Here is a 22657-nt window from a genome sequence, read left to right on the forward strand (position 1 = left end):
TGCGGGCGCCCGGCCGCCTCGCGTCGGAGCCGGGACGGGCCTGCTCTCCCCTCGCGATACGTGGGTCCTCCTCCCAGGCCGCCCGGGACTCACCCTGAGCGGGGGCGCCCAGCAGCAAGCCGGGGCGAGTAAGGGAAGAAAAGGAGAGGGATGGTTTTATGAAAGCTTGGAAGTGAAAAAACACACATGCAGATTATTGTTTAAGGATTTAAATACAGGAAGGGTAAAAATAAAAAAAAAAACAAAAACCCCATGTTTCCGCCCGGTTTCGAACCGGGGACCTTTCGCGTGTGAGGCGAACGTGATAACCACTACACTACGGAAACGCCACAGCAAAGGAGCGCGTGAGTTGCTAGTTCCCGCTGGTAACCACGCGCCAGTTCAGCTCGATCCCTGCCGGGGTGTATGCAGTGCGCATGCGCTTCCGCCCGGTTCTCTCCCAGTAGCAGAAACCACGCATCGCCCAGCGAGGCCCTCCAGTGTGCAGGCCTGACGCCAAATCACTGGTCCTTTACTCTGGAAATAACTGAATGGTGACCAAAAGACTGTAACCCTTACTAATAGCCCTCCACTATTATCGCCGAATAGCCACATTTGCTTTTTCTTCAAACACATCCTTATGTGGGAATGAATTGGCGAGGCTGCCCGCGCACAGCTAGGGGCGTGCTCCGGAGCGCCACCGCCTGGACGGACGAAGAATTTGCCCTGCAAAGGTGCGATGGTGACCCTCGTTGTGGTCAAAGGGGCACCCTCCTGCTCCCAAGACTATTAGGTATCGTGGTATGGTGCACGAGTTTTCTACTTCCACTGGGCCTTGCAGCGGGCGTGAGAAAAGAAGCAAAAGTTAGGCGCGCACACCGAGCCAGCCAGGAGTCGAACCTGGAATCTTCTGATCCGTAGTCAGACGCGTTATCCATTGCGCCACTGGCCCCGCACGTAGGAGTTTGGGCGGCAGTCATGCCTTCATCAGAAACCAGGCTGCGGCTGGGTTCTCTGTTCTGTGAAGTTGAACCTGAAAGCTACGATTACCCGGTTCGCCCAGGCTCAGAAAGTGTAGACAACCGAGGGGCTGTCTCTGTCCGCTGAGAAATGGCGGTGGGAGGCAAGCCGGGCTCCTGCCTGCCCGCAGATCACCTCTGCATTCATGAGTTTATCCACTCGCCCAACATTATCGTTCCAGGCGCTGCAAATATACAGATATGATCTCTGTTCGCAAGATTATATGGCTGTGCAGAAGGCAATAATAAGCACTAAATACATAAAATAATGGTGATAAGCACCACTAGCGGAAACAAACATACACGAAAAGCTTGTAAAAGAGAATAGGTAGGGAAGCCCAGCAGGGAAGGTGATGGAGAGAAAAATGTGTGTATCGGGGAAAGAGCCACGAGCGTTGATCTCCAGGGCAATGGCCTGGAGGTGGGAGCGGGGCGTGGGAAGCCCCCAAAATATAGAGGCCAGTACTTGAGTGCCAAGGGTTGGCTTGGGGAGATTACCTCTGGCTTTATTGGCCCCTGCAAAGATCACTATGTAGGAATAGCCACTGTGTAGGAAAGTGAAAGGGTGGCTGTGTAATAGGGTGGCATAATCTTTCTCGTCTCCCCTGGAGTCTTTAATTCTTTCTTATTTCAGATATTCTGAGCAAGACTTTGTGCTAACCCGCATTGCATGCTGTTCCTACAGAGGGCCTACAGAATTTTACACCGTTGAATGGAACATCTTCAGGGCTCACAAGTATGAGCGCTCACTTGTTTGCTTTCTCAGGAAGAAAGTGCCTCCTAATGGTGTGTTTTAGCCTCTGTATTCTGAGAAGGAATCATTATTGCCATGTCTGGTGAGCATTTTAAATTGAAGGCTAAGAGAGATGGCGTAAAACTGGCTGACATTGAGAATACACACACAGAGATTAGGGAATATTCATTTTCAGTTCATAAAGTTACAGCAGCCCTTAAGAAAAATACACATTTTCCAGCTGTTTCTACACAAGCATTAAGATAAACCTAGTTGAGAATTCCTCCCCAGTTTTATATTATATATCTTTAAGGCACTTTACTGATTATGGACTCCATCACAAAATCATTTTTTTTAGATATAGAAGAAAAATATATAAGATTTCAAAAGAAGTCAATTGTATTGAAGTATATTATCAAAATGTATGACATAATAATATTAGCACTCCTTTATTAATGCACTAAATGATAATATCCAGCAAGAGGGCTAATAAGTACTGCAACTTCAAGGCATAAGAAAAACAAGCATAAATGATATTTTGGGAAAATTGCAATGACTGCAATTTGAGATGAAACTATTTGATTTTTAATAGTGATAAAGTCAAAAGGACTGAAATATGATTTTGTTTTGTTGCTGACATTCATAATGGAAGGAAATGCAGAGTTTCCGTAGCAAATTATTCCATTCAAGTTCACAGACTTCCCCCTCCCCATTAAAAACAAAAGGAAATTTCTAAAGAGGAGTTTGGAAACAGACAATTGTGTTTGAATTTTCAGAAATGAAGCAAACTGGGGAATCTCTTGATTCTATTTTATCCTCCTCACATACCCAGCTGGGGAGGCCAGATCCTAGGGGGTGTCTCTGGAAGTGACAGCTTCCATCATGCAGTCCTAAAATGAGCTTCAGGGCAGTTGGCTGGAGGCCCTGTCCACATTTGCTTTCTTCAGGGTTTATCTATAAAGACTTCTGTAGCAAAATAAAAAGTGATCCTATCTTATCTGGGCACCAGATGGGCCAGACACCAATATTTGCTCTACTCTGGGAAGATAGCCAGTTTCCTCATTGTTTTTTTCATATCAGTCACTGTGTCATGGGGTGAACCATGTACCTGTGAACCAAGCACAACCCTATTAATCTTAGTAGAACAAAGACACACATGACCTGTCCCCCAGGACATCTGGCATCAGTGGTCTTACACAGAATGATCACCCTGACTGAGGGGGCCTATAAGAAGCCCCTATGTGGGTGTGGTGTAGCTCCTGCCTGGCCAGAGGTCCTGGTGGCTCTGTTGCTGAGGACGTTGTGTATAGGTTGCTACTAATCAGTTTTGTGGTAAATGAAAGAACCTGCTTTGTTCTTTAGACTCAAATGACCGTATCAGTTCCCGGGAACTTAATTGTTCCCACAGCCGCACAGACCTCCCTCTGTGTTGCAGAATTTAAATGCTTCTCTTGGCAGCTTCAAATTTCTCTGCCCTGTTTACAGCCCCACATAAGCTGAGGTGTGTTTTCACTTTGTTTATGGACTTGCTACAGAATCTTCTGAGACTCAGTAGTTTCCAGTGTTTTCTTCAATGACTATATCAGTCAAAGAAACAGAAATCAAGCACAGGAAGGAAAAACTAGGAATAGTAGGATAATGTATATATATATATATATATGTGTGCATATAAAGTATGTATATGCACATATACTTCTATAGGAGTATGTATGTGTGTGTGTGTGTGTGTGTGTGTGTGTAAGCAAAGAGGAATTGGGGTTGGTTTACATGATTGAAGTGTTGTGCCCAGATTTCGAGTCTCCCAAAGACCACCAGGGAGCCGATTCTGATGCAAAGCACACAAGGTGTTAGGGTCCGAAATCACCCGGTCATCCCTGCCCCTATGACAAAGAACAGGACCAGAGATGCACAAACAAGCAGAGTTTATTAAGCCAGCTAGCTGGGGTCAAGCCCTCCTGCAGGCACGCAGGCCACACAGGGAGAGCAAGACCCCGACCATAGGACTGCCAGGGAATATATAGGCCCTTATCGGCTGTTACATACGTCATAGCCGGTACAAATTCAAAGAGTAACAAACTTCACAGCACTCAAGGGCGGGTTTCCAAGAACAGATGTCTCAGTCATGAGTCAGGAGCTGATATCAGGGTCTAATTTCAGCCGGTTCCAGGAGCTGGCACCAGGACACCAGGAATGCTATCTGCCTGCCCTTCTTTCTGGGCCCAGGGTGAGTTAGAGACCCAGACAGAGGGGCCTAGCTAGAGGGGCTTAACAAAGGGTCTTTATTGCAAGCTCGAGCCTGGACTCCCAGCATGCACCGACACAGCGGCCCAAGTTGAGAGCCCTGAGCTCAGGGAAGGCAGGGTTTGTACTACAGAAGAGGGGAGTTTCAGCTCAGCAGTACATCGATTGGTTGACACTGAACAAAGTTGTCTTGTCTTAACCTGGTTGGTCCCTGCATGTTATCTGTGACTGCTTCGATTCAGCCCCCATACCTTGGGACACTGGCGCTCTCCTGATATATACTGGTTACTTGCTGGCTGACTGTTGCTAGGAGTTGAGTGAGATTAGGACATTTACAGTTATCCTTGGAACGAGGGGCAGGTTTCAGGAAACTGAAAACTTATCCTTGGCGCCTTTTCGATAAACAAAACTTAGGCCTAGCAGTGGTGGGGGCTCTTTAAAGCCTGTTATGGTCTTTCATTTCTCCCCTTTGACAAGTGCACAGATGAGCCAATCATGGCTCCCTGTCAGCCTGCTCTATTGAGTCTAGGGGTTAGTATTGGGATTTCAAAGCCAATTGTTGCACAGTATTGACCCGCTCCTTGATAAAGGCTATTAAGTGGTTAAGTGTAGAGGGCCCAAAGTTAAAATAAGAAGCGGGATTATAAGTGGCCCAAGCAAGGTGGAAATCAGGGTGGCCAGCCAAGGGGAAGAATTAAACCAGGACTCAAACCAGCCCTCTCTCTGTTCCTGTTCTCTTTCTCGTTGGGCTAAACACTCTCGGACTTTTGCCACAGATTCCTTGACTGAGCCAGAATGATCCGCATAAAAACAACATTGTTCTCCCAAGGCTGCACATAACCCACCTTGTTGCAGGAACACCAGGTTTAAGCCCATCCTGTTCTGTAGCACTACCTCTGATCATGAATTGAGAGATTTTGTAGATGGCTGACAGAAGTCTCCATTTTTTCTAAATCTAAATCTATGGAAGCCCGGAGTCCCTTGAAGTGTTGGGACTGCGTGGTGAGTGAAGCAACCCCTGTAACACCCAAACTGAAAAGAAATGCAAGCATGAGGGCTGCTATTGCCTCTCTCTTGGCGTGACCTGCGGGGGCGACAGGGGTCGCAAACCATTTGGTGTATGTTCTCATCGGCGTGGTATATCAATCTAGGGAGTAGTTGTACTAACACACAGAACCCTTTAACTTTGTTCAGGATTGTTCCAGGAGTCAGTCCGGTTGAACAAGCCCAATATCCATTCCTTGGGGGCACATAATAGTCAGGGATAGTAATGGGTGAGGTCTGGTTGCATAGGTGGTTGTATTTAGAGAGGGCCTGGCCGATGCATGACCCTTGACCAGCTACAGTCTGCAAAGTTAGTCTAACCTTATTATTTTGTTGTCACCGGCAGGAGTCGCGATTTGTGGCAGTGGTGCAGTTGCTGATGAAGGCTATGCCCTTGTCCTATGGGGGCTGCAAGTCATAACAGAGCCAGCAGGCCTGGGTCAGAGTGGGTTGTGTAACATTAAGCACCTTATAGCTATTTACTAATAGGTCCCAGAGGGGACTAGGGTCCTTGTCTCAGCCTCTGGGGTGAGTATTTGCCCCTAGGCTGGTGATGGGCTAACTGTGTGTGCGTGGGGGTGTGGGGGGCAGCTTTGAAGGTGCAGGAGTTGGCTCCCATCTGGCAGGTTTAGAGTTTAGTATCTGGTTGGGCCCAACCGCTGTTGTCCACAGGGGGTTCTCGATTAATTGTAAAGAGAAGATGAGCCCTATATGACTGTTCCCAGTTCTAAATAATCTCAAACCCCAACTCTTTCCTGCTTCCCAGCCTGGGGTTTGTTTTCCTTTGGGGGTGAAGCTAATGGTAAGGAGAGATGACCCAGAGGTTTTGGTTACCGTTATCAGGTCCCCAGAGCCTCCAGCTTTCCAGGTGGTTCCTGTGTACGAGGTTTCACATCCCCATACGGCACAGTAATAACTTTCAGTCCCCCCACATTTGGTGGTCCTGTTACCCCCAGGGCACACATATACTTCCCTAAAGCGGCAGTCAGGGTAAGAATCTCCAGGAGTCTTTTCAGTCTCCGTGTGTGCCCACGAATCCCTAGCTAGGACACATAGGTCTACCTGGAGGTTAGGAAACCATAAAGTTTTGGGGCCATATTGTCGGTTTAAGACCATCCGGCGGCCAGTTTCTGGATTGTAAATGACCCATGTGCGGTTTAAGGGTTGACGAGAGTTTGTTGCATATAGTGGCACCGCTGAAGCGACAATGAAAAGGAACAAGTACAGTGCCATTGTCTCAAGGATGAGTAATACGACGCAGCTTGAGCTTGAGAGGGTTGGCTTTATGCCCTTCCGCCGACCAGCGGGGACAGGAGTCACCTGGGTTAGCGTTGGGTCGGCCAGGCGACGTGGGTGTAATGAACCCAAGATGATATCTCGTCAATTTTGAGTGCAGTAGGCGTCGTCAGGATCACAACATAGGGTCCCTTCCACCGTTGCTCCAGGTTTCCCTGTCCGTGGAGCCTGACGAACACCCAGTCACCCGGCAGCAGCGATGTGGCTCTGGCGGTGGCCTGGTTTCATAGAGCACCTGCAGCCGGGGCCATGTGTCTTGGTGGGCGCGCTGTGAGGCCCCAATAGAGAAGAGAAGTGCATGATCATTGTGACAATCAGTTTTGTCTGCAAGGTAGGTAAAATAGGGGGTGGGGTCCCGAACATTATTTCATAAAGAGTCATTCCCATTGTATAGGGTGAGGAGTTCCAGACCCTAGACAGGAAGTAGGAAGGAGGGCCACCCAGTCCCTGCCAGTCTCCATGGTCAGTTTAGTCAAGGTCTCTTTTAGGGTTCTATTCATCCTCTCTACTTGTCCTGAACTTTGGGGCCCGTAAGCACAATGTAATTTCCACTCTGCCCCAAGAGTACTCATTAAATCCTGAGTCACCTTAGAAACAAAGGCTGGTCCGTTGACTGACCCAATTATTACAGGAAAGCCATACCTGGGTAGGATTTCTCCCAGCAGCTTTTTGACTACCACCTGAGCAGTCTCCCGTTTCGTAGGGAAGGCCTCCGTTCAACCTGAAAAGTGTCTACAAAAACCAGGAGGTACTTATATCCATATTTACCAGGTTTTACCTCAGTGAAATCTATCTCCTAGTAGGCTCTTGGTCGTTTGCTTCGAATCCAGTTTCCAGAGTTAGCAGGGTTTCCGCCAGCATCAGCCAGTTGACAAACTGCACTCTGTCACTCTGTCACCAGCTGTTTGATTTTGGAATTAGCATCCCTGATCTTTATTTCTGCTCGGTGCATGAGATCCTGCATTTTTCTGGTTCCCACGTGGGTGGCCCTGTGTATCTTATTCAGGATTTACGCTCCCAATCTTTCCGGGAGAATGACGCTGTAGTCGCCGCTACCATCCTTCGAGGTAGTGACGTGTCACAGGAAGTTGTTTAATCCATTTTAGGTCTTCAGCTCAGTGTATTGAGGGGTGTCAGGAAAGCGACTGCCTCCAGGATCTGGAAGCTGGATGGCCAGGATGTGATTTGACTGGAGTGCTGCCTCCCGGGCCATTTTAGCATGGAGGTTGTTTCCTCTAGCTACAGAGGAAGCAGTTTTCTGGTGCCTAGAGCAATGAATTATGGCTAACTTCTTTGGGACCCTGAGGACCGCTTAGCAGGGCTAGAATTTCTTCCTGGTTTTTAATAGTCTTTTCCTCAGCAGTCAAAAGTCCCTGTTCCTTACAGATTGCCCCGTGGACATGTGCGCGGTGAAGGCATAGACTGTGAGTGTATACAGTTAGCCGTTTGTCCTTACCCAGCTCTAAAGCTTTTGTTAGTGTTATCAGTTCAGCTGGTTGGGCGGAGGTTCGCGCTGGCAAGGCCTCTGCCCAGATGACTTCTTCCTCCGCCACCACTGCTGCCCCCTGTACCCGAGAGGTTTTAACTGACAATTCACCACAAGATGCAAACAACACTGAATGCTGTGTCCCTATGTCTACTAAACAGTCCACAGGGGACCCCTCCACCTTTAGAGTTACCCATGGTTCAGGGTGGGGCGCCGAACCCCATCCCCCCCATGTCATTCAAATCATCGGTACCAGCGACCAGGCCAGTACCTGGCGCTGACTCTGCCCTGGCTGTGTCCCTTTTTTGCGTTTGTTAGGGCACTGCCTGGCCCAGTGTCCAGAGACCTTACGGTAGGCACACTGGTCTTTTAGTAACTTTCCTCGGGGGAGGGGATTCTTCACCTGGATTTCCAGCCAGGTGGCGCAGTTGTTTGTCTTCAGGAGATTGCACGGTGGCAGCTAAGAGCTTCCATGCCTGGTCCCGCATCTGGTGTTTTCCGGGGGCCGAGCTTTTTTGTCTGAGCCCTAATTCTGGTTTCCCTTTTCTCCAGGGTTTCTCTATTATTGTAAACCCTCCCTGCCACTGCCATCAAGTCCTGTATTGATTTTTGACCCAATCTATTTATCGTTTGTATTTTTTTTTTTAAATCTGGCGCCAGCCTGATTGACAAAAGCCATAATTACCTCTGGCTTTTCAGGGCCATGGGGGGTATACTGTCTGAATGGCTCCGTAAGTCTAAGAATGCGGCCGGACTTTCCTCCTTACCTTGTTGCACATCACCTACCTTAGCCAAGTTAGTGGGCTGACGAGCAGCCGCTTTGACACCTGCCATTAGAGTCTGGCGGTAGGCCCGGAGCCTCTCCTTACCTTCAGCCATGTTGCAGTCCCAAACTGGGTGAGCGAGGGGAAATGCCCTGTCGATTATAGACACTAATTAGATCTTTGGGGTTCTCTGAAAACCGGCTATTTTGTGCCTTCCGGTTATAAAGGTCACTAGTGGCAAAGGGCCAGTAATGCTTGGGTTGGTACCGTGCCGCGGCCCGCAGCGGGAGGGCCGTCGAGTCTGCATCTGTAGGGGGAAAGGGGGGGTCGGTTGCCCTTACGATCCTTCCTCTGGTGCCTCCCACGGGAACTTCCAGTGTTGCGGCTGCTTCCGCCTCCCCTGGAACAGGTGGAGGAGCCTGCGGCGGTCCGAGAAAAGGGAGTTGATAAGGGGGAAGGGAGATAAGAGCTTCCTCTGCTCCTCCCTGCAAGACAGGGTAAAGAGGGGCCGGGGGCATCCTAGAAATCTACTTTTTTTTCAGCTGCCCGGTCGGCCCTGACGGTCAGAACCGTTTTGGCTGCAGGTCGGCCATTCAATACTACAGAAAGTGATTAACTTTCCCTTTCTCACTTTTACACTCAAATGATGAGCCCGAGCTTTAACATCTTTGAAGTGGTCAGTCAGGAGCGAAAGAGGGGTCGTCATAGTCTGTCCCATGTCGCCCGACCCGAAGAGGGAATACACAGACACAAACGGAAAAACGGATACACAAAGAGACCGCGAAAAGCCCTTCGGTGGATTGGAAGCAAAACGAAAGCAAGGCGCCGGACACTCTCTCCGCAACTGAAAGTTGCCAAAAATCCGGATCCTGAGACTTCTCATCTCCGCCAGGAGGGTCCGGAACGTCTTCCAAGACCCCCGGTCGGCGACCTGCCAGGTCTTAGGACCTTGCCGACCTTATTCCAGAGTTCTTTTATTCGGAAAAGCAAAAACAACGATTAACAGGAACACAAAGACTACACAGACTTACTGATTTTGGTAGATGCCCTCCGGGTAGGGGGTCCTGGGGTCTCGGGGAATCCCGGACGAGCCCCCAAAATGTTATGCCCAGATTTCGAGTTTCCTAAAGACCACCGAGGAGCCCATTCCGATGCAAAGCACACGAGGGTCTTTATTGCAAGCTCGAGCCTGGACTCCCAGCATGCACCGACACAGCGGCCGAAGTTGAGAGCCCAGAGCTCAGGGGAGGCAGGGTTTGTACTACAGAAGAGGGGAGTTTCAGCTCAGCAGTACATTGATTGGTTGTCATTGAACAAAGTTGTCTTGTCTTAACCTGGTTGGTCCCTGCATGTAATCTGTGACCGCTGCTATTCAGCCCCCATACCTTGGGACATCTGGTGCTCTCCTGATATATACTGATTACTTGCTGGTTGACTGTTGCTATGGGATGAGGGAGATTAGGACATTTACTGTTATTCCTGGAACGAGGGGGAGGTTTCAGGAAACTGAAAACTTTTCCTTGGTGCCTTCTCGATAAACAAAACTTAGGCCTAGCAGTGGTGGGGGCTCTTTAAAGCCTGTTATGGCATCACTTTGGTCTTTCAGTAGAAACTATCTCCAGGACAACCTAGAAACTGATGCTGAAATTGATGCTGCAATCTCAAGGCAGAATTTCTTCAGGAAACCCTCCATTTGTCCTTAAAAAACCATTTCAGCACCTCCCTGGTGGTACAGCGAGTTAAGGCACAACACTAACAATTTAAAGCCACTTCAGTATGAGTTCCATCCCTATCCCAGAGGTGACCCATATGGCGTGGCAGACCTCTCCTGACCTGCCCGCTGCTCTGCTCAGCATTGTACTTTGTCAGTAGGCCTGTTCTGCTCCCCACTCTGTCTGTGGTGAATCCTCTCACCACCCCTGTACCCCCGGCCTATACCCCAGTTCTTTATGCATAAATAAATAAATCTTTTAAAAAAAACATTTCAACTAATTGGTTAGGGCTCATTGGTCAGTTAAGGCCCACTTAACTAAGCATCATCTCCCTGTCTTGTAGCCATCTAATTATAGATGTTGACCACATATGCAAAATGCTTCCACACTTAGCAACATCTCCATTCGTGTTTAACTGGATACTTGGGGGCTACAGCCTAGCCACCTGGACGCATCAAACTAAACCTCACAGTGCTAAACGCTTTTGTGTACCTCGGAGCACTGTTCCTTCAGTTTTTTTTCCAGCATCTGGAAAAACTGTCACTTCTCTTTTTATTATTGTCAGCTGTCTGTGACACAGCCATGGCACTTTCTCTAATTTCAAAGTTGTGGAGCAGAGGTGATGTGGCCTTACCAGGGTCCTTCATGGTCACTGGGGTAAGTCTGCTAGACTCCAGTACAAGGTCAGAACAGCCTGGTCAGTTATATGACCTGAAAGAATGTACTAGACCCTACAAGGCTCCTTTCAAATTAAGCAAGAGCAGAATGAGTGATCACCCCAGGGTAATGGGTATTTGATACACCCCAGTATAATGGGTATACAATACACCCCGGGATAATGGGTATACAATGTATCACAAGATATGATTGGGAATGCTTAGAGAGTGGGGGAGGCGGGCGATGACTGAAGTGTGACTGTGCACCCCAGAGACTGATCAGTGGAATGCCTTTTTGATAAGATTGGAACCATGGCTGGTGGTTTTGGGGGTGGTTCTGATTACAAAACCTGGTCCTCAAACACATAAGAAATACCTGGGGAGCAGACATACAACCCCTGAAGCCCTAGATGACACAAGCACATTTTCATTTTCAGCCATCTTTTTCTCTGTGTCCTTCTAGCACATGTAATTGATGCTGTATGGGTATTCTAGCAATAAAAAGGCCAGGCTCTTGCTCACTGAGCATCACCCTGCTTGTGCAGCACACTCTACGACTCCCGTTTGTCAGTGCCATGTTGCCCACTCAACAGCCAGATAGGGTTCACACTCAGATTTCTGGAAATGATTGCTCCAGCTTTCTACAGTAACCTGAGGCAAATCTCCTAAGACTGTCTCAGTTTTCTCCTTCTCCTTACTCTACATACCCAATCAATCACTAAGTCCTATGGAGATTACTTATTGGAGTCAGCATATTATTATTTAACAAAAATATTTTGAACATATACCAATAGGAAGGCACTGTTTTAGGCACTGGGAAGTAGCAGTAATGAAGAAACTAGCTAAGAACATCTTTGACTGCCCAGAATTTCTGTGCGCATTTTGACGGCAAAGAGTCAAAGGAAAAACAAACAATCATCTTGCTGAGTGCCTGCCATAGATTGATCAAAGTCATATTAGGTGTGACTGCTGTTTCAGATTATTTTGGTTCCACACACACTAATAAATAACACAATGGTTAATCTTATAACATTAAAGAAACAGATGCTTATTTCATGAAATTTAAATTGAACTATAAAAGTTTATAGACTTCCAATCTTTTTATGAAAATAAGAAATCTAGCAAAGCCATAGGCTTTTACCTTCCACCTCACCATGTCTATCTAGGAGGCAAATAAATGCCAAAAGCTGTCTTACTGTGTGACAGAGAAATCCTTAAAATATTGGTATACTTTAGAAAGACTGAATGATGATTTTTCAGCATTGTTACCATGACCACAGATTCCAAGCAAGAGAGCCAATCATAAATCCAGGTTTCATTAAGGAAGTTATTTTTGCTGTTATGGCAATATTTTGTAAACTCTTCAGAGTTTCACAAAAATCCTTTGTTCAAATTATATCCCTAAGGACAGATGTATTTTTTAAAAGTTATTTATTTATACTTACAGAACTAGGGTACAGGCCAGAGGTGTGGTGGGTGAGAGGTCACGAGAGAGAGAGTGGGGAGCAGAACAGGCAGATAGATGAAGTACACTGCTGAGGGGAGCAGCAGGTGGGTTAGGTGAGATCTGGCGGGTCAGGTGAGGTCTGCCGTGCCATGTGGGTCAGCTCCCTGGCTGGGGGATTGAACTTGTACTGCAGCAGCTTCAGAGGGCTTCATAATGTGGTGCTTTAACCTGTTGCACCACCAGGGAGAGCCTGAGACAGATAAATTTTACAGAAAACAAAAGAAGTTGGGAACACTTACAGATACAGAAGTTCCCATGACATTATAGAAATTCTTGTGATGACTCTCAGTTTGACATGTCATCAAAACAGATTCTTTGAAAAAATTTAGTATAAAAAGGCTTCTCTCATTGTCCATTATACCTCTGTCCAGAGATTCCTGTCTCTAAACTTTACCTGATATGTCCGGTAGCTTGAGACAGAAATTCTTTAAGCAAGTCAAACTGTGCTTTAGTAAATAAATATTTACCTAGCCTCTATTATGTGTTAAATGCCATGATGCAACAGTAATCAAGGCAAAGATCCCTGTCCTCACAGAGGACATAGAGCATAAACATATATGAAACAAAATAAAATTAGAAATCATGTGTAATTACCATGTGAGGAGGAAATCTCTTCTAATGGTGGTGCATTCTCTGGTGGGGTGCAGGGTGAACCAGGCAGGAAGTACTGCAGGGGCCCTAAATCCCACAAGGCCCTGGACCATCTGATCTTAGGTACCCAGGAGCCATGACAGAGCTTTGCACAAGGAAGAGATCCTTGTTTAGTTTTAAAAGGATTGCTTCATTTCAAACCTACTGGAATAGGCAAAATCAAAAAGACAATAAATGTGGCAAAATTGGAAACTTTGTGCATCATCACCAGTGTAAATATGAAGTGATTTGGAAAACAGTTTGGAAGTTCTAAAAAAGCTAAACTTGAAGATGCCACATGACCCAGCAGATTCATTCCTGGAGAACAACAAATGGGCAGTCACACAAAGACTTGTACATAAATGTTCACAGAAGTGTAGTTCATAACCACCAAAAAGTGGAGAAAAACCAAATGTTCACCAGTAGATGAATGGTAAACAGATGTGATATATCCATTCAATGGAATATTATTCAACCACGGAAAAGAAATGAAGTACTGACATATGCTACACTATGGATGAACCTTGGAAACATTATGTCAGGTGAAAAGTCAGGTATCTGACATGTGGGTTGTTTTAGCTACTATGAATACTGCTGCCATTAACATTCATGTGCACAAATTTGTGTGGACATATATTTTCATTTCTCTTACATATGGCCATGGGTCATGTAACAAAGTTTTAGGTACCTTACATAGGGTGGCCTCAGTGGGCTCCCCCACAGAGCCTCAGTGTGTAGCTGGGTATCCATCTGCAAAAGGTTTGGGTAATCACAATCTGTTATATTTAGAAGACAAATCTACCTATGGTCATATTTCTCAGAATATATCCCCATTTTTTAGAATTTAGAAATGCACTTGCTAGGTATGTTAAAACTTTAAGTTCAAATGCTTGAAGAACAGCCAGATTATTTTCCGCAGCAGCTGCAGCACTTTACATTCCACCAGCACTGTGTGGAGGATTCCAGACGCTTGTTATTGTCCATCCTTTGCCATCCTGGTAGGTATGAGTGTTACATACTCTTTGTGGCTTTGGTTTATACTACCTGGCAGCCTCTGATCACATTTGTGGACTCTAAGTGGATGAATCCCCACTTTAAAGACAGTGATACCCTAGAAAATATACATGGGTCTCAGATGAAATTGTACCTGGCTCCTGGCACAGAGTTCCTGAAACCTCTGTAATTTCCTAAGCGATATGGGAAGTAGGAGAAAGTATTTCTAATATTTAACTTGTGTTCCCTGACACAAAGCTCTTAAGCTCTTAAAACCCCCGCATATTGCTAACACCTGAACATCTTTAGTTCCACTGAAGTGACAACTAGTTTGGCTCCTGGTGGCAGAGGCCTGGTCCCCAGAAGGATCATGCCATGACTAGAATTTTCCAGGCTTTCCTCCCATCCTCCAGAAAGGGCTTAGGAGTGGAGTTAATCACTGATCATGTCTACATGAGGAAGTTTCCATAAAACCCCAATTTAGGGGGTTCAGAGAGTTTCAGGGTTCACACTGGGAAGGGCATGCACCCCAGCTCCAACAGGATACAAGCACCTGCCACAAAGCTGGTTCTGGACCTCAATCTATGTATCTCTTCATCTGACTGTTCATTTTATCCTTTATATCAGCCTTTGATAAACTGGTAAAGGTAACAAAGAAAGAGCTGGAGGAAGGAGCTCATGCCCTTCACTGCAGAGAAGGGGATGATCCTTGATCCCTTTCCAAAAGCAGGTTGTTAATTATGAAGCGTGGTTTCAAGGTACAACTCTGGTATGTTAACATTAGGATGTAAACTTTGGAAGTTAATGTTCTAAGCAGAAGTAGGCAGGTAGAACACAGCTTCATGGAAAGAACTGGGATAGAGCATAACTGGAATTTAATGAACAGTGCTAAAATAAACAACAGAGAACTTGCTTCCTGCAGGTGTTGCTGGCAATAGCAGGCTCCTGCTCTTGGTGCCCAGCAGAAGTCAAACACCTGTTAACTGGAAAAAGTCTCAATGCTAATTAGACAAAAAGTGTATTAGAAAGTTAAAGTGAGGGCTTCAATCCATGGAGTAGTCCAAAATCTGACCCTGTGAGAGCTGTTCCTATACAGACAAATTTGAATTTAGTTTGTGTAAGTAGGGACAATGAGTCATTAACCTTAAGAATGTAACCTCGATAGGAGAGGCTTCAAGTTTTAAATTGTCCAGAACTCTAGCTGATAAGGCAGGATTTAATCTCTTTCTTCTAAAGTGCACTATAGGGATGTAAAGGGTGCCAGTTGTTATCTCTTTTATCTGGCTCCTTGGTTATCAGTGAGGATGAAAAGGTTGACTTTTTCTTATGGGCATCAGATTGTGCACCGCAGTTTCAGACTAGCAGGTGGCTTTGTTCTCTTCCCTACTGAGGTTGGTGGGGTGCCTGAGGGGCTGGGTGTCCTCCAGAAACTTACAATCTGTTCACACTCTAAACTGCAAGTGTTTGAAATAGAAAAAAGAATTTACTGACTGGAAGGCACCAGCCAGCATGGTGGGAGGTAATCGTCAAATCCACCATCCTCCCTTCCAGGGGGCTCTTTTGAGGGAATTTTACCTGCAGAAAGAGCAGGAGTTATGTACGTGATTTGGGGAGGTGTTGCGAAAGAGATGTATGTCTGGAGAGGGCATGGTTTGCTAGGTTTCTGCAAAACACTTAGTTCTTATCTTGCAGCTCTATTAATTCCTCGGTCTGTGAACAGAGAAAAAGGCTAAAATCAACGGAGAGATTGAGACTTGTGCAGATTAACCCTGCACGTACTGGACCAGTGCTGGGCCGGGTTTCACGGGGTTCTGGGCACTGGAAGCGTTTTGGTTACACGATCCTGGGGAAATTTTCTCGTGTAAATGTGGCCGTTTCTTTCCTGCCCAGTCTATCTCCTCCGGCGCCCAAGTCACAATGTACTCACCAGAGCAAGAGTTGCTTAATTTCTGGCCTTGCGGGCGGATTTTCGGGAAGACGCCTCCGGGGTTCCCACTGACGCCACATTGCCCTCTCTCCACTCTCAAGCAAAGACAGCTGGTTTTTTTTTTTTTTTTTTTTTTTTTTGTGGGGGGTAAGGTTGAGGTTCAATATCAGAGACAAGAGAAACAGCCGTCTATATGTGACCCTCAGTAAAAAGATTTTAAAAAAGAAAGAAAAAAAAAAAAAGCGTGCAGCAAAAGCTTCATTCCTTTTCCTAGTTGATTCCAACGCCAGCTTGCGTGCTGGCTCCGTGGCTTAGCTGGTTAAAGCGCCTGTCTAGTAAACAGGAGATCCTGGGTTCGAATCCCAGCGGGGCCTTTTTGTGGAGTTTTTCCCTCCTGCCCTCATTCTGAGAGATTGTGGAGTTTTTCCCTCCTGCCCTCATTCTGAGAGAATAAAGAGGTGGTCTTGCGGGGCGAATTTCTACCATGAAGTTTCATGCGTGTTTTACATGGTACTGAGGATTGACTTTCTTATTGTCTACAAAAGAGTAATATAGGATGAATTGGTTTTTCTTTCAGAAGGAGTATTTTTCACTTTTCTTGATGTTCTTACATTTTTATCCCACATGCAATATTTTTTCAAAATATATAAAATAGATCAGGGTAAGCAGAAAGCAAAGTCTCCTGTTTAAACCAAAAGCAACATGACAGTCTCTGGTCTTTCAATATTCTTTCCTGGGGAAATTCCAAACCGATGGGATTTCTCACTACCTACAGGCAATATTTTTAGAAAAGTCACTGTCTGGAATGGTGGATAAATGTGCTGTTGAGAAGGTTGAAGTGTCTCAATTCATAGCAGCCATTAAAATCCAACCATATAACACAAGCTGTAATTAATTATTTAAAAGGATGGGCTGTGTTGAATTTTTTGGAAGGAAAAACAATGATTTTTCAACTTGGTTGAGAAAAACTATCAGGGAGAATCTTCCATCTGACTGCATATCACAGACTGGAGAACCCATCAATAGTGTCTTGAAGCTGGCAGCGTCAGGGTTGAAGGATGAAGCTCAGGTAGGGCTGGGATGCTTCCTCAGGAGGGAGGGAGTGAAAATGTGAAGTGAGAGAGAAATTTCTAGAGTTCGACTCCTAGCGAGACCCCTTTCCATAGAAACACAAGACCAGGAAAATGGAAGTTTCCTGTAACTGTCCCCAGGCTTTTCCATACCCAAGGCCAAGCTCCCAACAACCTAATACAGAACATAGTACACATTTTTTTAACCCTCAGAGCACATTCTTTTATGTACACGGTCAAGGTTGAAAGATGGTCTCCTGGCCTATCTGTGGAACAAAATGTCTCAGTTCTTATAAAGATTAGTTCAGGAAACAACTTGACTTTTAGGGAGATTTTTTTTCTCCACCTGTTCTGTGACTTAAGCACCACTTTTTAAGCCCTCACTTTTGACATCAGGCAAGAATGGAAAAGTAGATGTTTTTCACTGCATCTTTCTCTCTTCTGCTCAAGAAAGTCCCCCCCCCCCCCAAGCCTAGTGTAGTACAGACCTTTTAAGTGGCAGGATGGGCTGGGTCAGTGTGCAGACTGGACTTGCCTTAACCTCTACCCTCCTGCTCCATCAGGATCCTTTTATACCATTACAAGGAAACTTCCAGACAAGTGGCTCTCAACAGATTACATGACTTATACCACTGAGGTACTAGTACTGGCTACTGAAGCTTTAGAATATTATACTGTTTCATCTCTTGCCCCCAAAGTGGAAAAGTCTTCTTTAAAAACAAACCAACCAGCTCAACTACCAGTTACCTAAAGCTTGAATAACTGGGCTCTGAGTGCACCGCTAGATTCTCCTATGGGAGGCAGAACCACAAGGAAACCCAGGTCCTATTTCATCTTGGATAGCACCTGCTGTCTTTGCTATAGCCTGTCTGCTCCTCAGTGTATATACTGCACCAATCTTTTTCATTGCTGGATCTCCAGAGGCCACAGGCTCTGGCTATTTGCCAACAGCAGGTGCCTAAATAGAACAAACATTATTACCATTTAGTCCGCATGTATGATATGCCAGGTATTTATGGGGTGTTTTTACTTGCCAAGCATTTTATATGTACCTGATTCATGTGTTTTCACAGCATGAGGTAAGGTTCAATTGTTTCCTCCATTTTAAAAAGTAAGGTGAAGAGGCGTAAGGGTACAAAGTTACTTTTGTGGAAGGTGATACAGATAGCAAGTGGCAGAGTGGGGAGGGAGTCTGAACAGCATGGGGCCAACAGATGAATCCTTCAAGATCCTTCAAGTGCTTCTCCTGTTACATTAGGGGGTGGAACCATTTACCATTTCCTCCTTTCCCTTGTGTTATCAGGCCCCCTGGAGGGTTTTGAAATGGGCACCAATGGATTGAACATGTAGCCTCTGGGCCAATAAGAGGAAATCTCATTTGTTCTTTCCTAGTTTTGTTGATGAAAAACTTTCCAAAGCATACCAATTCCTATATAACATTGGACACAACCTGGAAGCATCCCTTATGCAACAATTAAAAGTTATTGGTCTGGATGTTCATAGACACATAAACCTCAACGCCTGGTACAAAATGGATAAAATGCATGCACTCAAACAAAAAGTACATATTCTAACAAAAGTGTGTAAAAGGAAAGAAAAGGATGATCTTTCTAGTAATTTCTTATGGCTGTGGGAGATAGGAAATGAGATTAAGGAAAGGGAATTAAAAAGCATCTATAAAAAAAAAAGCTTTATGGCCAGGAATGATCAAATCAGCCATGCGACAAATCAATGATCCACATTAAAATTACGAGATCTTAAATTGCCTTCTAAGCACAGGCTGTTCTTTTTTCAAATCGATCATTTCTCTGTGGACATATGGGAAAAATTAGGCTCATTCAGTTTTCAAACAAAACGCAGGCTGTCAGGAGTGGGATTCGAACCCACGCCTCCAGGGGAGACTGCGACCTGAACGCAGCGCCTTAGACCGCTCGGCCATCCTGACTTCCTTGCGACGCGCTTTCTCAAAACTCTCTTATGTACGTTCCTTAGCGCTGTTTTACTTTGTTCCCCGATTTTCAGGCTGTGGGGATCCTGCGGTTCAAAAGTGAAACCTTCCCTGGAGTCGCCGAAGACCCACCTTGAGAGGAAGTGCAGAACAGGGTGGGAGGTACAGGGGCGCTGCCGGGCGTCTGCAATGCGAACTCGGATTTGGTGCCCGGCTCCTGGGAAGGGGTTTTGGGGGGCCGCCCAGGGCTGGGTGCACTCTCGCTGCCACTCCTGCCTTGCTTCTCCCCGGAAGCTTTAGGCTCATTCCCGCTGATGACTGGCTGAGGCCCAGCCTCGGACGCGTCCTAGCTGGCCCCCTCTTTCCTTTCTGGTGTAAATTTCCCGCGCTGGCCGTGACTCCCGGGTGCTGGAAGGCGTTCGCGCTTGCTTCTGCTCAGTTAATCTAGCCGGGCACTGGTAGATACATTGCAAAAAGGGCTAGTAGCTTCGGTCCCCGAGATGTCCCCTCTACTCTCGGTGCAAGGTACTTGCAAGCAGGCCTAGATGGCAACCTATTTTCTCAATTTGCATAAAGGTCAGAGGTGAACCCTTGTTAGCAAGGGTTAGCAGTCAGGATTCTGCGTTGGGAATATCACCTGACTGAGCTGGAGCTTCAAGCAGAACTGGAGTTAATTCCCTGCTGGAGGGCTGGAGATAAGCTAGTCACTGAGAAACAGCATTCATTTGCTTCTAGTTACATGGTCAGTTCAATTCAAGGAGCACTGGGCATCCCTTAAATAAGGCATCAGATCCCTAGGGAACCAGTTAGGAGCAAATTCCCTGTCCCATCCAGACGCATGGAATCCGGTATCTGGGGCTAGAGTCCAGCAACCTCTGTTTAACAAGTTCCAAGTACAGCATCCTTGTAATTCTTAACAGAAAATGACATTAGCAGGAGGTAAAATGTGAATGTATGCATGTAGATATAATATCTTTTGTAATTCTCTAACACAGTGGTTTCCCTGACAGAGATTTAAAAATATATAACAATATCTTCCCTACCCCAGGACATTTGAACACATTGAATTAGAACACTCATCTGGGAAAGCCACCTGTTTATTTAAGGTTTCCCTTCTACCCTATGTGATTTATTAAGGGTTTCCTTTCTACCTTAGGTGATTAATCCCTAGGTGATTCTAACTTTTGTGCTGGTTTGAAATGATTCCTTTAAGGTTTAGCTTTAGGGAAAGACTGGATCATGTTTCTAAAGGGTAAGGTGCAGATACATTCAAAAACTGCCCAGGCCTGTCGTATACAGTCCCCATATTTATAAATCACCATTTTTATAGAACATATTTAAAAAACCATCTGGAACACAGCAGTCTAAATCACAGCTTTTCTGAGAAATAAAGTGGAAATGTCTGTGAAAATATAAAAATATGATTACCAGAGAAAGTTGTAGCGAAGGATTTTGTGAAAACAATGTCTCCCAAGCATGCAGATAACCTTTCTGGGCTCTGGAGATCCAGCAATACCTAATGTCATATGGGATAAAACCAAAGACTGAACTAGAGCATTTAAAAGTCAAAGAAAGTGAGAATCCCCAGAGGAGGAAGAAAAGGAAGCTTCTTGAGGAGATTCGTTGACCAGGAGGTACAGTTCTTTTTTTAACTCCTCATTCACAAAGTTGATTTTCCATGAATGAATTTACCAAACAATAGTGAGAGAGAGAGAGAAAGAAATTATTTGTGGTACATTAAAATGCATACATATATATACTAAAATATTAAATATATCTTTATTTAAATAAGGAAGTATTATGAGGTATTATGAGGTTAATCATCCTCATACACGATTAAACATGAGTTTGGTTGAGCAGAGGAGAGGCAGTAAATGTTTATATGAATTTCTTCAATTGAACTGTTTTTGAGTAAACTTGCAGTGTTTTTCTCAGTCAGAGAATTAAAGGGCTCAGGCCAGATAAAATTCAGAACATTCAGTTAAATTAGAATTTCAGATAAACAATGGATACTTTATTACTTTCTTCTTATTATGAAGTTTGACTCATATGGACATAATTGATTTTTTTGCTATTATTTTTGCAGGAGTTCTGGCACTTTTATTTTCACATGGACATACTTTATTTGCTAAAGCCGATGATTTGACCTACTCTCAAAGAGGCTGGGACAGTAAACACCCAACTGCAAGGGGTCTCTGTCTCTTGCCACAAGTTCTGACAAATGTCTACAGTCATCTCTCTGTGGTGAGTGGACCCTGTCTCCAGGTCAGTCTAAACGTCCTTGAGTTTGGGACATACTTTTATGTTAATCTCACAGTTGTATATTTATGGAACAACTCGTATGTACCAAACACTTTTCTTCGTTTGCCAACACAACAAAATCTCTGCTGTCATGGATACTCATCTCTCTGAAGAAGATCAATGGTAAAGAAAACAAGTGGTAAGCGCTTTGAAGGAAAATTGAATGGAGAGTCAAAGAGGTGGAGCAGGGTTGGGAATTTTTCAGAGGGTAAATGATTAAGGAAGGTGTTTAAGCAGAACCGCCAGTGAAGCTCGGCGTGAGACTTAACAGATAGCCAGGAAAGAGTTAGCAGGCACAGCAAGGACAAAGCACTGAAGTGAGAAGGAAGGATTGAGGTAGCAAGAGTAAGGAAGCAACTGGGCTGCAGAAGTCAAGGGGTATTTATATCAAGGGTGGTATGAATAGGGCCTAAGTGTTATCCTGACTGAATGGGAAATCACTAGCGGATATGAGTGGTATAATCTCACTTGTCTTACGAACCCTGCCCTGACTATTGTACGGACAGCTGGTCATGGAGGCAAAAGCTGAGGCAGGTTCTGCTTCAAAGATCCAAGTAAGAAATGATGATGAGGGCTCTCCCTGGTGGCACAAGAGATTAAAGCACAACACTAGGAAGCTATTGGCAGCCATTGCAGTGTGAGTTCCATCCCAGGCCACTGCAGCGACCCAGGCCAGGGAGCTGACCCACATGGCGCAACAGATCTCTCCTGTCTCCCAGCTGCTCTCTCAGCAGCAGATTTTAGTACATCTACCTGTTCTACTCCCCACTCTGTTTCTGGCGAATCCTCTCCACCCACCCCCTTCACACCTCTGGCCTATATCCCGGTTCATGTACACAAATTAAAAATAATAAAGAATGAATTGATTTTTTAGAAAAAAATAAAAAGAAAGAAATAATGATGACTTAGGCCAGAAGATTGTGTGTGTGTGTGTGGGGGGGTGTGCGGGGGTGGGGGGAGAAAGGTGATCCCATTCAATCTGTTTTGAAGACTGAGTTGACAAAAAATGGGTTGGAGGTGGGCAGTGAGCTAAACAGAGTAATTAGGCCTTCCTTCTAGTTTCTGGCTTGAGAAAAGAAAAAAAACTGAAAGAAAACTGAAGCCACAGAGAGTGGGAAGATAAAGTGGAGTTCACCAGAGGGAATCTAGAATTATGTTTTGGGTCTGGTACATTTGCGGTGCCTACTAGTTGTTACTCTGGAGATGAAGGAGAGAGGGATATGTAAGACCAGCCCATAGGCCACGTTGGCACCAGAGACACGGAGACCTGGAAGTAAAATTCAGGGAGGACCTGAAAATCTGAATTTGGCACAGTCTCAAAAGGATTAAAAGGCTCTAAACAATGAACTAG

At 45.4% G+C, this 22657-nt stretch overlaps 4 non-coding genes across 4 annotated transcripts; 1 reads left to right on the forward strand and 3 right to left on the reverse strand.

The window, feature by feature from the left end:
• Nucleotides 1–253: 253 nt before the first annotated feature.
• TRNAV-CAC lies at nucleotides 254–326 on the reverse strand. Its single transcript has one exon. It is a non-coding gene; the product is annotated as a tRNA-Val (tRNA).
• Nucleotides 327–858: 532 nt separating this feature from the next.
• Nucleotides 859–931, reverse strand: TRNAR-ACG. Its single transcript has one exon. It is a non-coding gene; the product is annotated as a tRNA-Arg (tRNA).
• Nucleotides 932–16287: 15356 nt separating this feature from the next.
• Nucleotides 16288–16361, forward strand: TRNAT-AGU. The gene has a single exon. It is a non-coding gene; the product is annotated as a tRNA-Thr (tRNA).
• Nucleotides 16362–18919: 2558 nt separating this feature from the next.
• TRNAL-CAG lies at nucleotides 18920–19002 on the reverse strand. The gene has a single exon. It is a non-coding gene; the product is annotated as a tRNA-Leu (tRNA).
• Between the last annotated feature and the right edge of the window lie 3655 nt (nucleotides 19003–22657).

This window comes from Condylura cristata, unplaced genomic scaffold (assembly GCF_000260355.1).
Source record: "Condylura cristata isolate star-nosed mole 26May11 unplaced genomic scaffold, ConCri1.0 scaffold00048, whole genome shotgun sequence".
NCBI classification, from domain to species: Eukaryota; Metazoa; Chordata; class Mammalia; order Eulipotyphla; family Talpidae; genus Condylura; species Condylura cristata.